Source organism: Vicia villosa, unplaced genomic scaffold (assembly GCF_029867415.1).
Source record: "Vicia villosa cultivar HV-30 ecotype Madison, WI unplaced genomic scaffold, Vvil1.0 ctg.000940F_1_1, whole genome shotgun sequence".
In the NCBI taxonomy this organism is placed as follows: Eukaryota; Viridiplantae; Streptophyta; class Magnoliopsida; order Fabales; family Fabaceae; genus Vicia; species Vicia villosa.
The window spans coordinates 502,587-511,514 of NW_026705422.1; the positions used below are offsets into that span (position 1 = coordinate 502,587).

At 35.0% G+C, this 8,928-nt stretch overlaps 1 long non-coding RNA gene across 3 annotated transcripts; it reads left to right on the top strand.

Moving 5' to 3' along the window:
* Positions 1-351: 351 nt before the first annotated feature.
* Positions 352-4,105, top strand: LOC131632429 (uncharacterized). 3 transcript variants are annotated; one of them, XR_009293009.1, is made up of 4 exons: positions 352-532; positions 630-1,905; positions 2,817-2,984; positions 3,447-4,105. It is a non-coding gene; the product is annotated as an uncharacterized LOC131632429 (long non-coding RNA). The 3 variants fall into 3 exon arrangements; XR_009293010.1 differs by having other exon boundaries at positions 358-1,246; positions 1,791-1,905; positions 3,447-4,104; XR_009293008.1 differs by having other exon boundaries at positions 364-1,905; positions 3,447-4,103.
* Positions 4,106-8,928: the final 4,823 nt, after the last annotated feature.

The window sequence follows — 8,928 nt, forward strand, 5'->3', positions numbered from 1 at the left end:
CCTTAAATCCTTATCATGCCTCTATTTGGACTCTAAACAATATAGGTCGAACAATGCCACCACCACAAGGGATGAATTATATATGCCACGTGACACCATCGTTAAATACAACATCCATGATGGCTATGAGGCAACAGATGGATGAAAGTAACCGTGAAATGATTAATACTTCAACTACCTAACTAATAATAAGACATGCCACCAAACACCCTAAAACACCTTAATGAAAAATAAAATTGCCTTTAACAAAGCCCTTTATTTTAATTTGCTAAATCAAAGTTTTATTCCCACCAATCACATTTATCCATTCCTCCAAGTGGCACTCCATTTTCATATTCCTATCGGGTGTTTCTTAATATCTAATGGGTATTTCCCTCAATCCTTTCAAATCTGAAAAACTATTCAAAACATATCCACCTCTTTCATTTTAATACATTCTCTTCTTCAGATTCATATTTTTGTTCTCTCTCCATAAGAAACCAAACCTTGTCCTTCCTGCTTCCTTGTTCGCTTTCAACATCCTTTCACTAAGGTAATCTACTATTTTTCCAGAAACCCTTTATGTTGTAGTTGTTGTCTTTCATTTCTTGAAAGCACAATTTATGCGATGAACAACGATTCTGCAACAGATCCGCAACACCATAACCATAACAATTGCAGTAGCAAGAGTCAACGCAACAACGTCAAATGATTTCCAGAAAGAAGAACAGAGAATGGAGCAGATTAGAAACGTAAGAGAAAGCATAGCGTACCGGAACGAGCTTTATGTTGGATAATTTCTGGAGACTCTCTCGCTTCTGACGATATTCTTTTTCAATCTTTTTCTTTTCTGTTTGTTGTCATTCAAAGTATTTTTGTTGTCATTAGTGTTTGGATGTTTAGCTTCTATCATCAATTTTGTGTTTGTATGATTGTAGTTATTTCGGCTTCGTTAGTTTAGTCATGACTGGGTTTGTTTTTCTGAAAGCAGAAACATGATAAGAATAAAGATTTGAAATGATGTGTTTGAGGTGGACTACCCCCTCTTTACTTTGCTTAGGGTTTTTTTTGCTTCAATATTGTTATTGGTCTTGGGGCATTGGATGAAATGATAAAGTTCATATTTTTACTCTGGTTTACCCTTCATGTTCTTCCTTTTGTTACCATTTACAATTTGAGGATGAATGTGAACTGCTCGGAGTGGTGTCGAAGTGTGTGGTGCAGTTTCGTCTGCGAAGCTATGGGTTTCGTCACCGAAGTTTGTCATGTCTGTCCCTTTCTTAATCTGAATCTAATTTTGAAATATATTTGGTTGTTAGTTTCATTTAATTTTTCGTTCTGGTTATTTGCTCTGAATATATTACTTTGAATATGGAAGGAGAAAATTTTTCATTTGATATGTATGTATAATCTTTAATTTTCCTCTGAATATATTGCTTTGAATCTGGAACGAGAAAATTCTGTCATTTGATAACAACAAGCTCTTAAATGATATGATGTGCTTCAAGATTTGGGCGTGAGGAATAATTATCAAGTTTGATCTACTTATCTAATGGTGATTAGAACTGTAAAATTGTTGTAGTTTTTTTCAATATATTACAAATTCATTAGTTTTGTCTGAGTACTTTAACAAATGATATTGTGTGAAATCCCTATGTTCTGTTGTGGATTCTCATTAACATTAGCATCACTTCCTTATATTTCCATCTTGCAAGTTGATTAAGAAATCAATATATGTTTCTCTTTCATATTTGTTGGGTGTTTTATCGTTAATTTACATAATTATAACTGAATGACTACATTTTTGTTAGTTTGCCTCTACAAGAGGAAGATGAACTGAATGAGAACTTGCAGAGCTAGATGAGGAAGGCTCAGTATGGAAGACAACATGCTCAAGAGCATTGTTGCAAAAAGAGCACGAAGAATGTAAGAACCATGGTGGATATTTTCTTCAAAATGAGTTATCATATTTTGCCACTACTTCTTACTTATTCGCATTTTTTACATTTACAATTTATGTCACAACTTCTCTTTTCAACCATTACTTATCATTAAAAAAACTTTGTCAACAAAGAGTTTTCCAAGTAAGCGGATAGCTATTATTTTCAATATAACACTTTTGTTTAATAATGGAACTTAGATTACAAATTTTGTTTTATAATTTTCAATATAATACTCTGCAGTAAAATACAGAACCAGCTAGCTATTATCTGATGTACCAAAACTAATTTGTCCTCAAAATTAGTGAAAATGCAAGGTCTGCAATTTCTTAGTATTGGCTTGATGTGACAGACTCATACATCTGTGCGTGCAGGTGCAGATATAGGTTGATACTTTTGTGCATTTGGTGTTTGATCCTATTTTCTACTAGATAAAGATTAATACCCTATGTATGTTACAAAGTTGAAACCTGGTGAATAAAAGCCTACTTTCTATCCGATATTAGAAAATAATCCTATGAATATTTAAAAGTCCTATCTCAACCGGTCCCAAAATATTTAGAACTTTGTTTTGCTAGCTTTTTAGCCAGCTACTCAAAGCAGTAGAATGTTAAATGCTATGAATTACAAGCTTCTTGATCACATGTTTTCCACTTTATTTAACATATTCATTTTTAATGTTTGATACTTCTGCTTTAGCTTTCTATACTATATTATTACCCTTGCTGTGTGAAAAATGGACCTTATCCAAAAAAACACACCTGTTATGATACAAATATCAAAGTGAATGCAAAATTAAAAATACGATTCTTTTAATGTGTAGAGAAGTCAAGCAAAATTAGTGAACTATGTTTTGCTTTTTCAAAAGTTTAACTTTCTCAAAATGGTTTGTTGCAGGGCATTCTGTCTGACATATTGAAATGTTCAGGTGACAATAGGAAGCACACGAGAGAATGTGTATTGAATACTCTAGATTCTTGGCTAGCAGCGGTTCATCTTGGTAAAATGGTCACCACATGGATGTCTTTTGGAATCCTAACTATCTTATCAGGAAGAGTTACTTAGGTAAATTAAATCATCTAAATCGCTTTCAGTTCCAATTTATCATTGATTGAAAACACATACCAAACTCTATGTTGACAGCCTCACAATCATAATAGTTTGAGAAAGTTAAATAATTAAATATAATGGAACCTCTTTAGTAGTGTATTACTATTTGAAAAAGTGAAGTTTTTCAATGAACCATGACCCGAGTGTTTTTGGTTGATGTCTAGTTCAGTTTTTAAAAGAATGATTTGAAACCTCTTTATAGGTTTCTGTGATTCAACTATAAATGTATCTTATTCTTCCTCCTGATAAGTGCCAAAATATAGTTATTTTGTATTTATAAATAGTGGCACTTATCGATACTTTTTGTTAATACCGTTTGAATAATTCCCCGTTTTGTGTATAAATACGTATACTTTGTGAATAGTTGTATTTTCATATACTTTTATACCTTTTGATAGTTTTTGTGTCTTTTTGTAGGTATTCTTATGTATTTGGAGCATGAGCAATAAAGTTTCGAAGACAGGGCTTCAAACGCGCGATTTTGAGCAACGGAACCAACTCGTCGACGAATAAAGCTCAAAAATAAAAAAAATAATAAATCATCAATTTGGTTGATATTTTTTCATTGGTAGACAGGAAATTGAATAAGCTTTCCAACGCTTCGAACCGGACGCAAATCAGAGTTACGGTTATCAAGTTATGACATTTTTACTAAAGCTGTTTTTTTCATGACAGCATAATTGTTAAATAGGGGCAAAAACACATTTTTTTAGGTTATGGTTTTGGGGTATTTGTTCCAAATCCATTAAACCTTCATTTTTTGGTCTAGATAGCTTAGAAAACACCATTGGAGGTTGTAATCGGATGATCCGGAGTCAAAGCTTCTTTGCTCGTGATTGACACCGCGAAAGATTTGGTTTTCTTCTCTTCCTTTTCTCTTTGTAACCATTTTTGTTTGGTTTGTTTGTAAGTTTACTCTAAACCTATGTATATTTGTTACTCTATTGTTGTATAAAGTTTTCTTTACAAATCTTAATCGGTGTTTCCTTAATCTTTTTGCTTAAATGCTTTGGATTTGTGTTGTTGTAGAAATATACATCACAAATCTTGATTAGGGGGATATCTGTTAGCTTTTGATTCTAGATATAGGATTGTCGTTAACATCCACATAATATCTGATGTGTCTATGTTGTTCGATCGATTGAGACATCGTCGAAAGAGCAATATAGTTGAACTCTTGTCGGTGTTGCAGAAATGGACATTGATGTGAGGGATATGTAGTGATTCTGATAAGTATTGTAGATTGAGTGCGGCGGAGTGATAAATCTATGTTTGTGAGGAGTAGTTTAGATTTAAACCAGATAAGTTATTCTCTATCAAGATTGTATTCTTTTTATGTTCATATGTTATATTTTCTGTTTTTACTTAAAACCCATTGAACCCAAACTCAAGAACTAAGAATCCGTCGAACGGCGATTCAATAACACTGATCTCTGTGGACACAATAATTTCCCGGATCAATACTTCTAAAACTTTTGTTGCTTGCCTCTTTACTGCCTCAACATCTCCCCCTTGTAATTGTGAATTTTTTTTTTAAAGTTAGCATACTTAAGCTAATGCACCTTGATTGCATACTAGCATTCTTGGTTTCTCATGCAGCGTCACATTAGCCTTTTTCATTGGCACTCACCATGTTTTGTGAACTTATGAAAAAGTGAATATGAAAGATTGCAACATAATGGACAATTACTTAAGATGGGTAATCGGAGTCGCACAGCGAAAGTGTGATGTGGAGTGGTGTTATGAGTACTACTCGTGGGCAGTGAAGATTTAATATGTCAGAAGCATACGTAGAGAATATGTATTGATCTATATGTTGGATTTAGAATCTAGTGGATGTAAGGATGTCGTGCCGGAGAATTAGAACTCTTTTGAATAATTTTCGAGATAATGAGCATGTTATTGTGGTTGTACGTAGTTAACGAGTATGTATTTGGCAAAGTTAAGACGATGAGTTGATATTATATGATGCTATAATAATTTGTGTCGTTGTTAAGGTGTTATTGTAGATTCCAGATATAATGAGGAATTATACTCTATGAAGGACGAAGTTGATTTAATTCTTAGAGAATAATGGGACTCAGTTTGAGCTATTTGTAAGCGATGGTATATTAAGGCTGATGAGTGTGATTCTAATTACTTGTGTGTACTCGTTCTGATGGTTAGAATGTTTAAATAGAGGAAGTAAATCAGGAATTTGTTTTTGGATGCGAGTAAGTATTGCTGAGTGGTAAATTAGTACCATGGATGGTAAAGAATGATTCTTGAACGAATGAGTAAAGAGAGCCATAATTGGGTAAAACTCAGAAATCTAATTGGTAATGATGGTTGTAACGAGTAACCAGAGTAGTGCAGCAAAAGCAGAATGTAACCGGTTGGATAATTACTGGTGTGACTTGAGAGGAGTCAGATAGTTGAAATTTAATGGTATAGGAATATTATTATTGAGTTTCTTGAGGGAAGCAGTTGGTGAAAGGTGTAAGTATTATTTTACCGCTCAGATGGAAAAGTGTGTATAAGGTTGGTACGTTCGGTAGATGGAATGCATTACTGCAGTGTTGATCAGGTGTGATCATACCATGGATTGTGTAATTATATTATTCAGCTATTGGGCGTATTGTATGGGTCGCACCTCGACGTTTCATTGTCGTTAAACTTTTGGAGATATAGCGAGTGGCACACCTTTGGGGTGGTCGAATGTGACGTAAGAGCTGAGATTGAATGCATGAGACATGTTTTTTGTTGGTTATATCAGATGAATTTGAGGATCAGAAGTTGAAGCAATTACATAGCAAAGAGATAGCATTAGTTAGAGTAGCTTGGGGAGGACCGACTGATGGAAATGTTACCTAGGAACAGGAGAGTCAGATGAATGACTCCTATCCGGAACTCTTTGATTGAGGTATATTTTCGAGGACGAAAACTCTTTCAGTGGGGAAGAGTTGTAACACCCCATATTTTCTAATTTTAATTTAATCGGAAATTAAATTATTATTTAGAATTATTTAGTATTTTTGTTGAACTAATTGGAGGAATTATGGAATATTGGTCTTTGGGCCAAGTGTGGTATTTAGTAATGAGGGGGTGTTAAGTTGTTGAGCCAATTACCAAATTATGTTATGTTTTCATAAAATAAGGAAATAAGAAGAAATTGAGGAATAGAGGAGGAAAACCTAAGAGGGAGAGAAGAAGAACTCATGGGAAAAAACCATTTTCGTATTCATGGTGCAACCCTCACAAAATGAGTCATAACTTTCTGCTTGTAGCTCCAAGTTAGGTAATTCTTGAAGATTCGGATTCTACATGAAATTTCCTTTGATTTGATGTATTAATTTTTGTCAGGGAAGTTCTTAATGAGGGAGATAAGCAAGTTTGAAGATTGGAGATTCTTGCTGAATTTGAAGAAAGAGGGCTTACGTGTTTAATGGAGAAGAAGTGGGAAAAGTCCAGATTCTTGGCTAAGGTAAGGGGGGACTCTCTGGTTAACATTTCTTATTGTGTTTTGGGTGATAACATTGATTAGGGATATTATCTAGGTCAATTGGATTGTATGTTAGGTTTAGGGATTTTATAATTGATGAAATTGCATAGATTATTGGTTAATAATGTGTTGTTTTGATGTATGATGATGTATGACGATGCAATTGATGATTATTTATCTGTATATGATGTTTAGAATCGATTTTGGATTTTGGATGTGTGAGATCGCAGGGTTTGTCGTAGACCTACGAATCTGCAGAATCGCACGTCCGCTAAACGGAGCTAGGCTCGCTAAGCGGACGCTGATTGTTTTTAGAAAAATAAAAGTGTTAGACGATAGGGATGGTCTAGAGGGGGGTGAATAGACCACCTTTTTCCGACTTAAGAAAAATTTAGCTTTTGAAACGTGATTCCCCAGGATCAACTTTATCGTCTTTGAACGATCGAGTTATCGGGGACCGGATATGTGTGATAACCAAATCGGATGAAAAACGGCGAAATATGAATTACGTTTTAACGAATTTATCAATTAACTCAAATACACACTTAATAGAATTTTACTCGCAATGAACCGTTTTACCAAAATTTGACCAAAAATTGAATGAGTAATTTTATCAAACACTTGGTGAGCGATCTTCACCAAACTTCAATTTTTGCTCAACAATGGATATTTAACAAAAACGAATATTGAAAAGATAAAACTAAGAATGATAAATAACACGAGACTTGTTAAGGCAGTTCCTCTATCGTCCTCGCAGGAGTACGTCTGCCCCTAATTTCAAATGAAATTAGGAAAGTTTTATTTGATTGCAAAATGTTTAACAAGGAAAGAGTTTATCAATCACCAACCACACACATGCAGTAAAATTGAATACTATTCTTTCCTCCCCTTGATTCAAGTAGAAACAAGTCAATGTCAATGATCTTCACCGATCAAGACTCTGATCCTTCCATTTCAATCCTCCGGTTGTAGCAAATTTGATGAGCGAATCTACAATCCATCAATTCCTTATGCTCGGCTGAATTGATTCCCAAAGCGAAGCGATCGTGAAAAACCTTCAAATCAGACCCATGATGTAGAAAGAAAAACCCTAAGGTTTTATAAAAGAAACACCCTCAACAATCTTCACTCGAACAAGACAATTGTCTACCGTCGAACCTTATCAACGCACGTTCCTTACTCCGATCGAAAAAGATGATTATGTGTGATTTTCGATCAATAGGCGAAAGGTTGAAGATGAGAAGAAGCTTGAGTATATCTTTCATGTTTCTTGTTAATTTGCTTGAGAATGATCAATTTGATATATATATACCACACCCTTTGCATTAGCCAATTAAACACAACAAAAAAACAGTAAAAATAGCGATAGGTCGACCTGTCCCTCTGTGTAGGTCGACCTATTGAAGTTCTGCACTTGTTTTTGAAGCAAGCATGACACATGCGTCGACCTGAAGGGTCGGCGTGCGCATACCCGAGGTTTCCCCAAAATTCCATGCGTCGACCTGTAGGGTCGGCGTGTGCATACCCGAGGTTTCCTCAAAATGCCATGCGTCGACCTAAGGAGGCAATGCGTCGACGCATTCTGCCTTGACATGGAATTTTTCTCAAGTTTTAGCAATAGTTCGACCTGTTGTGCTGGTGTGTCGACCTGTTGACAACATTTAGCCAAAATTGCCTTTCTTTAATGCCTCCACTTGATTTCGTTGCTTCCACATACATTGGTTGAGTTCACAACGTTTTGAGATCATGAAAATATGCATTTGCCCTCACATACTCCCCCTTTTTGATGATGGCAAAACTTGGGAATTTTGTCGAGTGCACTACGCAAGTTGTCACAATGCCTTTTTATTACTCGCTCCCCCTATTTGCTTGCTCCCGCTATCTTGGTGCATATATTGGCTGCATTGTCTAGGCTTATGATCCAATACCTTCCCCCCCTTTGACAACATCAAAAAGAGACAAGGAATATTATTCATATATGGTGAGGATGGTATCATTCAATATTGAACATAAACAAACCCTTTTGCAATCATAGTCAAAAAGCAATCATTCACATAAAACGATACTTAAAGACAATATAAAGAAGGCAACAAAAACATAAATAACCAAACACGCAATGAGCACATAGCTCAATGTAATATTCTTACACAAACACATAGCATGGGTGAGAATTGTTCAGAAAATACATTAAAATAAAGAACACAAAACACTTAAATTATTCATAGATTATGAAAATAATTCATGCATGAAACAAGACACTAGGCATCATCATCATCATTTCTCTCTTAATCCGGAGGTGGAGGTTGAGTAGCATGAACTTGAGGAAATGGATAGTGTTGCATGAAGGCATTTGTGAAGGAGGAGAGTTGGTTGCTTTGCGCGTCAATCATACCATAGAGTATATTGTACCTTTGCTCT